The sequence below is a fragment of the Euprymna scolopes genome, chromosome 35 (assembly GCF_053919585.1).
Source record: "Euprymna scolopes isolate OS-2025 chromosome 35, ASM5391958v1, whole genome shotgun sequence".
Lineage (NCBI taxonomy): Eukaryota > Metazoa > Mollusca > Cephalopoda > Sepiida > Sepiolidae > Euprymna > Euprymna scolopes.
Genome location: NC_136516.1, coordinates 80291788 through 80309178, shown reverse-complemented (window position 1 = coordinate 80309178; position 17391 = coordinate 80291788). Strand labels below are relative to the sequence as shown.

The following is a 17391-nucleotide window of genomic DNA, read 5'->3' as shown; positions in this document are numbered from 1 at the left end:
CTCTCTCTCTCTCTCTCTCTCGCTTCGAAGACAAAACAACAAAAATTTATTACTGATCGATCTCTTGCTTCGTACTTCATCCACTGGATTCTCTCGGTGTATATACATTCTACTTATTTTAAAACTATTAAACTTTAAAAAAAAAAATCTCTTTTTGATAATAAAATATAAAAAAATTATGAAAAAAATTCTTTCATTTGTTTTATTCTATATATATATATATATATATATATATATATATATATATATATATATATATATATATATATATATAAACGATTGTTGAATGTTATTCTTTCGATTTTGGGGGAAAAGTTAAAAAAATAAAGATTAAAATGGAACGAAATTTAATTTTCCGTTCCATTTTTATAACAACTGTAAATAAAATGACCGTTCTCCGCAAGTTTTACCGTTTTTTCACCACCCTTATAATAAACATATGTGTAAACTTTTTTAGCAATTTATTTTTCTTTATCGAATTTTTTTCTTTTTTATCGCATAAAACATATACGTAAACATTGTAGTAATTATTTTTTGTTTTTGATCGAATATCTTATATAAATATGTTTAATTAAGTTAATATCTCACCATTTTGTCAAACTCTTTAGCTTTTTCCAGCTTTTGCTTCAATACCTCAACTGACAGATCTCCACGCGTGTTTGCAAGTTGGGGTCTGGTTTTAGCCACAATGAGCGATATGTTACACTGATTACCCTCGTTACAGTTTAAACGTAAATTTCATTATATAGGAAATTGAATTCGATGGAGTATTTTATTTCAATTTCTTTTCCTGGTTGATTTTCGTCTTTGCGCACACGTTAACTTTTGGGGTTGGGTGTGGGGGATAAATTTGTACATTAGGTCCCCCCTACAATTTTCTTTAGAATGGCTTATTTTATAGGTTGCCGACTACGCTGATTACGAAAGCCTCAATCAAATTTTGCGGAGACAAGTACTTATAGAGATACACAAACCTGTATCATGCACTGCAATTACTTTCGCTGCCAGGTTTGTACTTCTCTCCTACGCACACTGCCATTCCCCATTTTTTTTCTCTTTTCAGCATTTGCAGGTGGGTACGTTGACAACGATTATGACAATTAAATATGGGGACTTACTTTTCCACATCCTCTCATCACAAAAAGGGGGTTGTCTTTCTTTACATGGGTATATTGGGGGTATCTATTCCGGCCGCCGTTCTTAAAATGGGGAGGTTAGTGGTGTCTATTCCAAAAGCCGTTCTTAACATGGGGAGTTTAGCATGTCTATTTCAAATGCCGTTCTTAACATGACACTACTCAACGAATGAAGTGAAAAAGTCGTAATTGTTTCGTTTCACACATTAGAAAAAGACGACATAAAACTGGGAATTACTTGAATAGTATTGGTGGAAGAGTTGAAAAGAAGAGGAAAACTTGAACAACAAACGGAAACAGGTAGGACTTCTACCATTGATTTCGATCACTTTAAACAGTCCATATAAGGTGGGATTCCCTAATCTCTAAAACTTATTCTAATTGACCATATTTCGTACTTTTATTTATTCATACTGATTTACGCATTCACCTAATTGCTTTTTTTAAAATGAATACAGTGCCTGCATACTATCGCATCAAACCATCACTAATCGCCAGTGAAAGCCAGATTATTTTATTTCGGCCACGATCGCCAGTTTCCGCAATTATTCAGGACCGGCAGTGTCCACCACCAACAACCGTGGTTAACTTTTTTTGCGAGAGGAGGGAGCAGACTTCCAGCGAGCAACGCCGTTAAATGAATCCTGCCAGTATATAATATAGAATAGATACGCATTTTAGTTTTAAAATGAAATATGATAATATTGCCTTGGTGATGAGAAGAAAGTGTTCGATTTGGCCGGAAAGAAGCGTGTGACGTCATCAACGTGCTGTGACACTTAATGAACTCGCCTAGATATGCAGGTATTTTACAAGAAAAATAGGTTATTCTATAGATAATCGATGATAAAACTTTGCCCAGTTCGTTTTGTGCCTTATCTCTCTCTTGCCGGTTACTGATTTTATATATATATATATATATATATATATATATATATATATATATATATATATATATAAAAGGAAGCACGCATAAACTAACGAGTTCGCCCTTTGTAACGTTGCAGTTTTAGCTTATCTGCAACATGCTACCGATTATTTTCCATCGAAAACGAGAACGCATAAAACTTCCATCTACTAATATACAGTAAACCCCAGGATACGGTGGCCATAGAATACATTTTTTGTCTAGGCTACGATGTCGAATACGATGTTTTTCCGGATCCTACTTACGGTATTTGACCTGCCTTATGGTGTTATTCATCATATTATTTGATTATATACACGTGCATAGTAAACTGTACTGTATTTTGTTACTAATTTTAAATGGGGTTCTACAGTAGTTAACAAAAGCTTCTACGAAAAATGTGCAGAGAGATAGAGGGATACATAGCAACGACTAACATACGTCCGCTGCAAAGAGCGGCTGCCCGCAGGAGTAAACCTAAACTCCCATTCACGGAATATGGTTGGCCTATCTGGGCTGGTACGTCTACGACTAGTCTTTCCCTCTTAAACAGGGTCCATAGATTTCTTTTTTTGTTTGTTTTTGTTTTACGGCATATCGACCCTTTTCAGGTTATTTAATGCCGAATTCAGTGATTTTGAAGAACAATTTTTTAATAGAGTATGCTTGTTTGTTTAAGTCGGTTTCTATTTAACCCATAGTTGGGATCCAAACAGGTGCTACCACTCCGGGTCAGAGTGGACCTGGGAGCAATGGTAATTAAAGGGTGGCACCGCACTCCCCAAAGCCCGCAAGCTGGGGCCTCACCATCGGATATAGTTTAAGGTCATATCCAGGACCGAGGGTCCATAGAAGAGACTCAAATTTTATAGGCCCCTATCAACCAAACTCCAACCCCTGTCTCATCGCCGCAATATTGTATCCTCGTCTCTGTACTTTAATGGAATTAGCGCTGATGAACTCATAGCTCTAGTGCCCTTCCTCGACGTACATACTTCCAACTGACCCGACAAGCATTACCTTCTCACTTCTTCACTGTTGAAATTCATAGATGCTGAAAAGTCTTTTACTCTAATACAGATTGTTAGACTTTGGAATTCCTTCCTTGTTTCTTACTTTCTTGACTGTATTTACACACAGAAGTTTAAACGTAGCGCAAACAGACATCTTGCAACTCAACTCCCCATATACATCCCCCATACACATGATCCCAATTAGCATGCGAGTATTATGTTTTTTTTTTCTAAACGGTTCATTTCTTGTTAGTAAAACAAACAAAAAAATACTCGAGCTGAGATCGAAACCGAAACCAAAACCTAAAGACAGTGAGCCAAGTACGATAACCATTAGGCCAGCCTGATATGATCTTTAAAAAGTGTTTTCTAACCTCTTGTTTAGGGTGACAAAAAGCTTTTAAAGTCTCAACTGACTAAAACTATCAAAAGTATTAACTGACCAAACATCTGGCCCACTTAAAAGTAGACCAGAAAATGTAGTAGAGAGAAGAAACATTCTTTTAAAAGAAAAACAAAGTAGCTCAGTCAAAATGTACTAAATTACTCGTAGTGTTGTTTAAATTACCTGTAGTGTTATAAAAGAAGCTGCAAGTGCTCCCCGTTGACTGCTGTGCATTTTGGGGCACGTTTAACAACGTTTGCAGATACTGCCTGTAGATCTTCTCTGGTGATTCTCCTGATAGCGTTGGTAATGTTCTCTTTTAGTTGGTCTCAATTGTGAGGGTTATTTGCAGAAACTTTTGTTTTAAAGTCCTCCAAAGATAAAAATCACATGATGACAAGTCCGGGGAACATGGTGACCACAATCCTTTGCTTATTGTTCTCTCTTCCGTAAACATGTCATGAACTCGTGTCAGTGATCTGTGAGACGTGTGGCATGTAGCGCCATCTTGTTGGCAAATAATTGCGTTTTGTCTCGTGGTGTCAGTTGATCGTTAAGAAAAAGATTAGAAGGATCGGGCTATTTTTATGTTGGCCACTTAATTCTCCTGATATCCTTGATAATGTTCTCCTTTAGTTGGTATACACTGTGAGGATTATTTGAAAAAAAACTTTTTGTTTTAAAGTCTTCTGACAGATAAAAATAACATGACGACAAGTCCGGGGAACGTGGTGGCCATAACCCTTTGCTTACTGTTTTCTCTTCTGTAAACACGTCGTGAGCTTGTGTCAGTGATCTGTGAGACGTATTGGCATATAGCGCCAACTTGTTGGAAAAAGAATGGCATTTTTGTCTTGTGGTGTCAGTTGGTCGACAAGAGAAAGAGTTGAGAAATTGGGCTACTTTTAAGTGGGTCACCCTATATTTGCACATTTGTCTACATATTTATTTTTTTCTGGTGCTACCAGATCAGGCTGTCTGAAGATATTGGCTTCCTGAGAAAAAATGCACTTAACATTGATGTTTTTTTGTTTTTGTTTTTCCATTCCCTTTTATCCAAAACTTAATTATGGTCTGCAAAACCAAAAACAAAAATAACAGCCTCATGTTTCTCTCCCCCCTTTTCCTTTTCTTCTTACAAAACAAAACAACCAAACCAAACACCATGAATACATATTTGAAGATATAAAGAACTTGAAATATAAAACTTGTTTTTTCCAAAATTACTGGATTTGGCATTGAATAACACGAAAAGTGTTGATATGCCGTAAAAACAAAATAATGAAATAAATAACATATTTTTTTCTCGATAAGGTCCGTTGTGTTGATGCAACAATGTGAATAAAATTGATGTAATTTTTAGCAGGCTTTTGCCGCAATAAACAAACTTATTCGTTTCTTTTTTTCATACCCAACAAGTTGTTTTATTTTACGGCATATCAACCCTTTTCGGGTTATTTAATACCAGATTCAATACTTTTATTAAACATTATATGCTTTGAATTCTTTATATCTTAAAATGTTTATTCATGGTAGTTGGTTTGGTTGTTTTGTAGATAATTTTTGTTTTTGTTTTTGGCTTTGCAGAACAGGAAAAAAAAAAAGAATACCATCAATGTTTGATGCATTTTTATAATTCAATAACTTGAGTGTTATTTCTTCCGCCCGTCACACCAATAATTTCCTGGGTAAGGTTGACACTGTTGTCCAAACTTCCAACTTCCAAACTTCTGTATACGTAACGCACCTTCTCTGAACTCCAAACGAACTTCTGCTAATTCAACTTATTTCTTCGAAATCCAACTTCAAAATGAACCTCCCTCTAAAAAATCAACCCTCTTTTATCTCCAACCAGGGGCATCTCATTTGCATATCGGGTGGTCATATTGCAGGCATATAAAGATATAAGGCAGCCATTTTTGTTTCTTTATTCTTCATTCATTTCATTCCACGACCGACCCGTTGAATTATGCACACGTGCTAGTTAGGTAAGTCGCACGTTTCCCTACAATTTTAAATCAGGAAATCGGTATCTTCAGACGGCCAGATCTGGTAGCACTAAAGCAAGGCTAAGGGATAGATATCTGTGCAGCAACCCTTTCCATTATACTCTAACAGCGCGCGGGCGTCCGTATGCAAATGCACACGAAATGCGAAATGAGGTCACTGTAAGGAAGAAATACTATAAAAAGGAGAGATAGCACGTTAGAGAAGACGATCACGTTAGAGACGTGGATGACATTCAAGAGCACGTTAGAGAAGTAAGAGAAGTCGAGTGTAACGGGAGAATGAGGAAATGTAGATTTTACAAATATTTTCACAACAGGAATTGAGTTGAAGTTATATCCTATCCTTTATCTACTTTGCGACTGAGGCCATTATGCCCCAATTGAAATGAATGGCTCTCGTCTTGGGGTAGTTCCATGTCTTGACAAGTTTCTCAGACTGACATTCACTCCTGTTCTGAAATAGAACGCATACATCAAATCTGTTGCTGAAAAAATGATTGGATCACTTTCCCGCTCCAGCAGGTATCTCACTGCAGATTCAATCGTGCTCTTGAATGTCATCCACGTCTCTAACGTGATCGCCTTCTCTAACGTGCTATATCTCCTTTTTATAGTATTTCTTCCTTACAGTGACCTCATTTCGCATTCTGTATAAAAGCCAGGTACGCGCTAAGATGGGATACTGTTGCCAGATTTGGACATGGGCTACTCAGCGCGCTCTGTCCAATCTTTATAGAGTTCTAAACCTAGTAGGTGATGCCTTTTTCTTTTCCTTGCAGCCTCTTTCTCACAGAAGTGACGTTGCGAGCCATGTCTCTGTTCTATCGTTATTTTCATGACAAATACTCGACTGAACTCCAATCTATTGCACCCTTTCACCAAACATTCCCCAAAATACTCGACTATCTACAACTACTATATACGATTTCCCCAATCTTTTGGTATAACCATATTCCCTCTGGGCTGCATTTGTTGGATCCTGGTTCACGGGACCATATTTGTGATATTCCCCTGTTCTGATACTCTGGGCATGCAAGACGTGCACGATTCTAAGTTTATGTGGCAACTCTTATCTTCAGCTGGACGTTCGTCGTCAGATGCTGCGGTTAGGTTCATCCTTCGTAGATGCTCTGATGAATGGCTTGTGATGCTGCTCCTCTCAGCTGCAATTTGGCGTTGGTGCTGTAACAAACGGTGTTTCCAGTCAAAAATTCAAAAATAACTCTGAGACCATTTCTTATGAACAACAACAAAAAAATTATTTAAAAATCCTTCACGGTAAACTTCGTACTGGAAAAGCTAACATCTTTATGTTCTCAACAGCTTTCTGATACAGATTATTACAACTAGGTTCATTTAGACGATCTCCCAGCTAGGAACAAGAGATTTTCAATTTAGCTATCCTTGGGGTATCTGCCCCTTGCGACAGAGCCCAGGGCGATAGTTCTCTTCAACGCCAGCCAGCCAAATCTCTCTATTTCTAAAAAAACACAAGTGTTTTTACATCGGCTTCTTCCCCTCTGTCATTTTAAGATTACTCTTTTCTTTCTTTATCCCATTATTTTATATTCTTTTTCTTTTCTCTTTTCTTGTGAATCTCTTCTTTCTCTCTTTCTCTTTAATTCTATATTTTCTTTATCTTCTCTCTCCTCGTCTCTTTCTTCCAACCAAATATATGATTAAGTCAATTATTTATTTGTTTATTTCCTTCTTCCTATATACTAAAAGTTGTTTGTAACGACCCACCTTTATTTTTCTCCGACTGGTAGATTATCGCTATCTCATGGCTTCCTGGGTGGTCAATCATTTAGACATATAAAATATGGGAGACTGAATAGGGTTGGGGTTAGGGTTTATGGTTAGGGTTAGGGTTTAGGGTTAGGGTTAGGGTTAGGGGTTAGGGTTTAGGGTTTAGGGTTAGGGTTAGGGTTAGGGTTTAGGGTTAGGGTTAGGGTTAGGGTTTAGGGTTAGGGTTAGGGTTTAGGGTTAGGGTTAGGGTTAGGGTTAGGGTTAGATAATTCTGCTTAGATTCATGGCTTCCATTAATTACCTGGCGACATAGTCTAGTTTTTAAATCTAAAGAAATCCCATTATCGGATTTATATTTTCCTTTTATTGAAACAGATATTATTTTTCTGATGGGCAGAATTTCATGGACATCTGTTTTTCTTGAAAAGGTGTAAGCATAACCTCCCCCTAAGCATACCCCATCCTCTCTCATCCTCATCTATCTGAGCAGGATCCCTGGCATGCCCGAGATCCCGTTATACTGTGCCTAAATTAAAAACGCAGACTCAATGAACAAAAGTTATTTCCCAGAATTGCCCTCCTGCGTAACATTGTTCCGCTCGGCTGATACCCGGTTGAATACAACATGGTATCCTTCAAATCCAATATAAACAAATTCTTATTGAGCCGTACCCATAAATAATCAAATTTTACTCGATTTACCCCATTAACGGTTACTACACTACCTCCTTACATAAATTAACCATTATCCTCGAGTGGCCTTCGAGCCTTGATAAGTGGTGACTCTCAAGTAAAAAAAAAAGGTTACAACGTGTTGGGTAATGTTATATTGCCATTCATGACGAATGAGATTTTTTTTCAAAGGTAAACCACTTTCGATTTGAATCGACATAAACATGGGTGCATAAACGTAATTCGAGCTGTAGTATTGATTAATAGGCGACGGCCTTGAATTTATATGTACATACATAAAACATGTCGATTTCTTTTGTTGTCTCAAAAACAACTTGTTCGCTAAGTTTTTTTTTTAATATGGAAACGCCTTTTGTGTTTCTCTTTTTCTTCACGTCTCCTTCCTTGAGAGAGCTCCTGATTCAAAGGAAGTCAACTTAAAACGAAGCAAAACGGCTTTAATTATTTCAGTAATCGCTTGGGCTAGGACAACAGCGTATTCTTTTCATTGACTTTGACTCTCGAGTGTGTATCCGTTGTTATCTTATATGCTTTTATATAGAGTGATATGGTTCTCGGTTGATTACCCGTGTCTATGTCGCATATATACTCGAGAGTCAAAACAATGAAAAGAATATGCTGTTGTCCTTACCCAAGTGATTACTGAAAGAATTAAAGCCGTTTTGCTTCGTTGTAAGTTGCATCCCTTTAAATGAGGAGTTCTCTGAAGGAAGAAGTCGTGAAGAGAAACACAGCCCTTGTATATATATATTTTTAAATTTTAAATTACTATTAATTTTGACATTTACATATCGTTTTCAAAATACGTCAGCTTTCTTGCTCAGGTCGCTGAATATGTTGATGTTTGGATCATTTTATCGCCTAAGAGAGTATCTCACTTCTGACGCAAATTTCTACCTGTATGAGAGCCAAAGACTCCTAAGATGGAGTACTGTTGCTACATCTGTGGATCTGTCGTTCACAACACTGTCATGACAGAGTACAAAATCGATTTCGAAATCTAGTGGTGGTTGTCCTCTATTCTTCTCTGAAACCTCTTTTGCACAGAAGAAATTTTGCTAGTCTTTCTCTACTCTATCTTTATTTTCATAGCATAATCTTGCCAGAGTATCATTCTCTGATCACCCCCCCCCCTGCAAAACGTTCCTGGCAAAAACACGTTTAGCCACAATCGCTGTTGCAAAATTTCCTTTCTTCTTTCCCTGCATTTGGAATTAAAGGGAACTTCGATGAGCAGAATTACTTCCGAAGAACCGCCAGACTGTGGAACGCAGTACTATGGAACTGATTCTAAACTAACTACAGCATGGTCGTTTTCAGGTCCAATGTAAACAAATTTTCGTGGAGCCACCCTTTTAAGTAACCGCATTCTGCTCAGATGCGGTCACAGTGTTTATATCAATATCCACCTGACACAAACAATCAATCCTTTGTCCTCGAGTGGCCTTTGGGTCTTTATGAGCGGTGAAAAAGTAGTTGTTTTCTTTCACGTTTCTAAATTTTTTTTAGATGTGAATTGTTAATTCGTGTTATTTGGTTTATTTGGGCTACTGTTCTCATTTTGAATGCTATTCGCACAACATGTCGGTCGATGTGACCTCCGAACTTTTTCAGGTGTATTTTGCAGGCTACGGAGATCTTTCTGAGGAACTCGGGAATATGCAAGGAATTTCGAACGGAACCCTTTAATCCACGCTAACCACATGGATTATTTAATCCACCGGGGGTAGTATGCTCTCGTTCTGTCAGCCATGATTGGATAAAAGTCTAAAATATTTGGCAATTATATTTTAGTGTCACAGCACTGAGACTTGGACTTCCAGCATCCAGATGAGCGTAACTGAATTTTACTGAGTACAGCCCAGTTCCAACTGCCTATAGATATTAACCATTCGCTGTTACTAATTATTCCTTCCGCCCCCCAGTCTTTCTCATCATACGATTTGTGTCTCACCTGAAGATGTTTCCAGAACGAAGCGAAAACGTTTGTGATACTTATAAAACATATATTAAAATGCGCCGGAGCAGCCTATGGCCGTCTGCGAACTCGTGTGTTTCAAGACAAAGACACCGGAACAAACACAAAAATACAAAGCTTTTGTGCCCCCGATGCTTCTCTGCGCCTGAAAGAACTCGACGACCTACTGTGGATACCTCAAGGTACTGGAGATATACCACAAACGATGCCAGCGGAGCATTCTGAACATCTTATGGGAGGCCTATCGCACCAACCTCGAGGAGGCCATCATCTCTAGCATCGAATCCATCATCATTAGGAACCAGCAGAGGTGGGGCTATGTTGTCAAGACGTCGGATTCCCGGTTGCCGAAACAACTCCTCTATGGGCAATTAAAAGAAAGAAAAGCGCTCTCGGGGGAGGCCAGAAGTAACGATATAAGGATCTTCTGAAAGCAAACATGAAGAAGTGTGGTATTAACACAGCCACATGGGAGACCCAGGCCAAGGACAGGCACACCTGGAGGCAGAGCATCGCCAAAGACAGAGCCACCTTTGAGCGTGCGAACCTCGACAAGAAGACAAAGAGTGAAAAATGTTCGGAAGCCAACCTTCCAAATGAAAATAGAGCAACATGCCCGCAGTGTGAAAGGTAATTCAAGGCCAGGATCGGCCTGGTCGGCCACCTCCGCACACACTCAGAACACAACTGTCATCATTGCTGAGGGATTGTCAAGAGAGAGATATTAATTTTTTTTATTTTTTACACAATAAAATAATAAGAAAAATCTAAAAATATACAGAAGGTATAATTAATCAGAAACCCTCTCTTATCTTAAATAATGTTTGTTTAAATAGACAAAAAATGCTGCCGTACCACACACACACACACACACACACACACACACACACACACACACACACACACACACACACACACACACCTATATAATGTACATATATGTATATGTACAGGGTGGGGTGGGGTGGAACGATAAAAATGTCGCCCCAAAGAAAACAACACTACAGCTTTATTTTTAAACATTTATTGAAAAACTCAATTCAGGTAACTTGATTATGTAGTACAACTGACATCTATTCAATGCCTTTAGCTTCAATCACCGCCTCAAGACGGGGCCAGAACTGAGAGCATGTTTTTTTTCCACAAGTGTCGGTGGGAGCTCGGTGAATAATCGGCGGATAGCGACGATCATGCTGGCTTTGGTGTTGTGGGAGGTCATGTCGGTGATGTTCTAGACGTATGACCAAACGAAGTAGTCCAGCGGGTTCAGGCTGAGGAAGGAGGGGGCCATTGAGAAAAAGGCAAAAAGTCGTAGCACTCTTTCTGAAGTCAAGCCTGGGTTTCTTTGTTTTTGTGGGTCAGCGCCGAGTCCTGCTGACACACCCAGGGTTTGCAAGTGGCCACCTGATTACACCAGGAGACCACCACACTCTTCAACACATTCAAGTACACGTTGGTGTTGATTTCAAGCCGACTTCGAAGATGTGAAGTGGCATGATATGCCCCTCACTTGAAACTGGAAATTTGTTTTCATCACCACGTCCCTGTTATTAGTGGCAATTTTGAGGATGCTGGCAACGTTCCTGTTGCCATAACTTGGATCAGCAGAGTGCATAATTTGTACAGCGATGCATCTCCAATCTCGCTCATTTAAACTTGTGTCACTTTCAAATATGATAGAAGGCTCCTATCGTTCTTGGGATTTGTACACAACTGGCAAATTAGTAGATGGTCTGTAACAAAAACGAAAAAAGGGAAATGGAATTATGCCGTCTTTTCTATGGTGACAATTTTATCGTTCTACTCTGTATGTATCATCTATATATATAAAAGCGAAAATGTTTGTGTGTGTGTGTGTGTGTGTGCGCGTTTTCGTGTATGTCTGAGAAAGGCTTTTTTTTCCGAGAAGCGATCGGTCGGCTGACAACTTCTTAAAAGTTTTTATATCACGTCGAAATCATAATATCTACGAGTTAACAACGGGGGTCGCCTGTCTGTTTAATTTGCCCGACTTTCAAAAGATAAATGTTCAACATTTTTCGATCGCCGCATGTGGATTCGACTTTCTTGTATAAAAAAAGAAGCGAACAGACCCGCAGTAAATAAAAAAAATACTGCCCCACACTGAAAGTTCACCTCATTAAAAGTCGTCAAGTACGGGCACCTGCCAATTCTTTATCTTACTTAAATAAATTCAAACATGTTTCCGTTAAACGTCGCACTTTTTTTTCACACTTTATTATTTTCCAACTGCGCGTCAAGGCTTCGGGTTCAATCCTTCCTACATACCTACCAAAACTTTCTTTCTTTAAAACAAACACCCGGACAACGGTTTTTGTTTTGGTTTACCCAAAAACACACACACACCTCCAAACACCCGGGAAACGCCAGGTACCCCCCGCTAGTGTATAAATAAAACAGTAGAAGTATGTGCGTGTAAATATTTAACAGGTAAACTCTTAAACTATGTGTTCTTAATTAAGATCAGGCAGTAGAATTTCCTGTAGAATTCAATACAATCGTAATGCCATATTATAACCTTATATGTAAGGAAGGAAGTCCAATTATAATAGTAACAAATTTTGATCACCTTAACTCTGCAATGGCACACGGTTAGCAATAAAATATTTGCAAACTAACATTCTTGAATCCATTGTAACAACTGGATATTTTAAAGGAGAAACTGTGTTAATTCCTCAGATTCCTCTTATTCTTTCTTACATGCCATTTCAGTCCAAGCGTTTACTATTCCCAATAAAAATTAGTTTTGCCATGCCTTTGAGTTGTTGAACTTAATCTTCAGACACCTTGCTTTGCTCATGGCCAGTTTTATGTTGGTTGCTCACGCATTGGAAGTTCTGAAAAAAAAAAAAACTCTACAGTTACGCACCTGCTAGAGGTCACATCCAAAATGGGATTCATGTAGAGATTCTTCGAAATTAATGCAACAATACATTTACTAGTGTTTAGATATGCACTGCTGGAAAATAAATTATAATTATTTAATTAACAGAATAGATTACTGATGTCATCAATAATATTAATCTCACATGTCTTTTAAAATGTATTTATATATGTATGTATGTATGTTTGTATGTCTGCCTTAAACATTCGACAGAGGCAACAGATTTTCACGATATCGGTATCATTTTGAAGCTCGACCTTTCGGACGAAAAATATCGAAAAATTGGCTAAAAACAGTAATTCCTTCACCCTCAACTGGGCAGTTTTCTTCAGAGAGGGATCGCTTTTTTCGCCGATATTTTCGAAAATCATCTCCCCCCCTTTCGATTGAGTAGCCTTAATTATACATTCGCCACTTCCGATTTGGCGATGGGCACAGCAGCAACCACGTCACGTTTTTTTTTTCGCGTTCTGTTCCTCCTTCGCGGTACGGATTCGAGCTGCCTGCGTACTAACACTTTTTTTTCTTTCTTCTTCTTTATTTTCTTTTTTTTTTTTTTTTGCTAAATGCACACCTCCAAACACTCGGGCAACACCAGGCACCCATGCTAGTCTTTATATATATTGTACATTAAATAGTTAAAACCAAAGGAAATTTAACAGTTTTCAGATATGCACTATGATATAAAATTATAATTGCAATTCTTACGGCATATTTTGAAAGAAGTAGGACTAAAAGCTAAAAAGAAATAACTAGAAAAGGATTAGTGCTATTGGCGAGGTCTCTATAAAAAAACAAAAACAAAAAAAACGCACCTACTGCTCCTACCTCATGCGGATGTGAAAAAGAAGCCATTAAGAATTAATGTTTTGTTTCAATACGATAATTATGTATGAGGACGGAATATTTAAATATATCAAAGACAACCTGGTTTTCTTTGATATATTCCGTCTAAAAGTTTCTTTATTTGCGGACTGTTATCGTTATCTTCACAGTTATTGTTGCTGCCCCACGTTTCGCCTAACTCATCCTCTGGCCTTCTTCAGGTGGTTAACCACGACGAGATAGGAATGCAGAGTTTCTTAACTACATCCTCAGTAATTACTGCCTTCCACAACTGTTGTTGCTTCGTCGCCAGCTAGTATCTATCTATCTATCTATCTATCTATCTATATAAATATATATATATTTATATATAAATATATATATATATATATATATATATATATATATATATATATATATATATATATACTGTCAATTTGTCTTTACATAAGCAGTAATGTGTTACTACACAGTCATGAGCATGTTTTGATCTTTTAGTATTTAGTAACTTAGTATTTAGTAATTTAATATTTAGACTTACTACATAGTAGAAGACCGAAACATGCTCATAACTGTGAAGCAACACATTACTGCTCATGTAAAGACATATTGAAAGTGTATTGAACATTTTTGTATTATCCTCGTTATATTTCACTGGTTACCTGCCCTTTAAAAAATGTCAACCTCACTTGATTTCTCTGGGAAACTAACCGGTACAACCGATATATATATATATATATATATATAAATATATATATATATATATTAGTAAATAATTATATATATATATTATAGTAAATAATCATATATATAATTATTTACTATAATAATTAAAATGATTATTGAATACCTATAGATACTAATGTTTTTATCCTTTCGATTTACACCAGTCAATAGATCCGAACCCGGCGTAAGAAGCCATCCGGTTACTGCTAATATATATATATATATATATATATATATATATATATATATATATATATATATATAAAATGGGTTAAGAAATTCCAACAAAAGAAAGATGTATATTTAAATAAGGGGGTAGTCACCAACAATGTGTATTTTTTAACATTATTTTATTATTCCGTGTCTTGGTTTTTCATTGAGAATTATGTTTAGATCATTGTAATAATGTTTTTAAATCATTGAAATCGTTTTTACGCGTTTCAGACGTTCTGTGAAGAGTCCTCGTCAGAAATTATTGTCAAATGTGTTGGAGATGTAAAAATAGCATTTTCGTAGTTCATTTGAAGTGTTTCCAAGGGGTGGAAACGTGTAAGTGTCTACTATTCATAGGAATGTTCAATTTTTATTAGGACGATTAATCGGAATTGGAATGCGGAATCGAAAAAATCGGAATTTTATCGGGTATCGGAATCGGAAAAATTAGTAACTATTTTCCGTTTACAAAATCGATTATTTATTATTACGTATTTTATTTGAGTTTGTTTAAAATTAAACGTTCCGCTGTTGGTAGTAATGTTAAAAGAATAAGTGATTTTAAACAACCAATACAACTAAAATCATTTATTGATTTTAAACAACCAATACAACTAAAATCGCCGCAAATGTATTTTTATATTTGAGAAATTATATGCGCGTTTAACATGTGTAGTTACGGTAATCGAATAAAAAAATAACATCTATATAGTTAAATAATTATATATATAAAATAAGTTAAATATAAATATATATAAATATAGTTAAATAATAACACCTCTATGGTTGAATAATTAGAGATTTATGAAAAATCGGAATCAGCAATTTTATCGAAATCGATAATTTAGGATAGAATCGATAACTGTGTCCCAATCGAGAAAAATATTGAAATCGTCCAATCAATATATATATATATATATGTATATATATATATATATATATATATATATATATATATGTATATATATATATATATATATATATATATGATTTTTTAAACTATATATATATATATATATATATATAGTTTAAAAAATCAACAGCAAAATCTACGTAAATATATAAACGATAAAAACTAAACAGTAAAAAATTGTCTATGGTATCATAGCGTAATGGATAAGACGCTGGACTGAAATAGAGAAAGTCAAGGGTTCGAGTTCTAATAACAGTCAAGCTACGCTTAAGAGGGATAGGGCCCTGAAACATGCATGTACGTAGATTACTGTTAAAAGGATATATATATATATATATATATATATATATATATATATATATATATATATATATATATATATATATATATATATATATATATATATATATATATATATATATATATATATATATATATATATATATATATATATATATATATATATATATATATATATATATATATATATATATACACACACACACACACGGCATAATCACGTTGACACACCGGTTCTCGTCAGATCACCGAAGTTAAGCAACGTTGAGCCTGGCTAATACTAGATGGGTGACCATTTGGGAAATTCTAGTCGCTGTATGTGCTCTCCGCTTATCTCGGCATTGTTTCCAGTCGTCTTGTACCTCAACTTGCCACTGGTATGCAACAATGTTGACTCAGGAGAGGCGTGGTTAGAGGTTGCGCAAGTCTTGCCACACAAATTTCACGCGCAGGCACCCTTACAGTGGGTATCCATAGTCTGTCAAGACTGATGGAAGCCTTCATATATATATATATATATATATATATATATATATATGTGTGTGTGTGTGTGTGTGTGTTACATCATTTAGTTCTTCCTGAGGTCATGACATTTTTACGACCGGATGATACAGGATTACCGAGTTGCCTATCGTGTCGCCCCACTGGCCACCTATGAATGGACACATGTTGTTTTTATGTGATAATCCTGACAGGGTTAGGGAGAGGTTTCGTGTCGGTTGGATTGTTTTGCTAAAGATGAATATTTCCAAAGCTGACCTACCATATTGCAACGAAAACACGATAAAAAAAAAGAAACAAAAACCAATAAATAAAACATTAAAAATGCCCTTAACTGCATGTCAACAATTTGACACCGATTATGTAAGGTTATTTTCAGACATTTTAATTCCTATTCTAGTTTTTTTTTTATTGCGCGCAACAGAAGCCAATAACCGGCATAAAAACTTATGTAATATATGTACATATACATAAACATGAATGTATATATATATATATATATATATATATATATATAAATAAATATATATATATGTGCATATGTACGTGTGTATTTGTACCCATTAATATTTCAAATATAAATTTTTTATAGCAAAGTGTTTATTGACAACTCAAATGTGTTGAACTATATATATATATATATATATATATATATATATATATATATATATATAAATATATATATATATACTTATAAATATATACATATCATAAGTTATGAAAAAATATAACAATCAAGCTACATAGAAATTTCCGCATTTTATCATCGTGATAATTCATTAGACTATTAGCGCCTGATTAAACGGTAACCATTCGGTGTAGCTTAATTGCCATATCTTTTAATCACTTACAATCTCTCTATATATAACTTACGATACATATATATTTATAACTTACAACCTATATATCTATTTCCATAACCTATGTATATTTTCATAATTTACAAGCTATATATATTTTCATAATTACTATATACATATTTTCATAAATCCTATATATATTTTCATAACGTATATATTTTTTTAAAAATTTACAAACTATGTATATTTTCATACTTCACAACCTATACAAATTTACATAACTAGGGCTCTGACAATAGATTATTCTTTTCATTTTTTGACTCTCGGGTATATATTCG

At 35.7% G+C, this 17391-nt stretch overlaps 1 pseudogene; it reads left to right on the top strand.

Annotated features, from left to right (window-relative positions):
* Window positions 1–15956: 15956 nt before the first annotated feature.
* Window positions 15957–16074, top strand: LOC145260139 (5S ribosomal RNA; annotated as a pseudogene).
* The last annotated feature ends 1317 nt before the right edge of the window (window positions 16075–17391 follow it).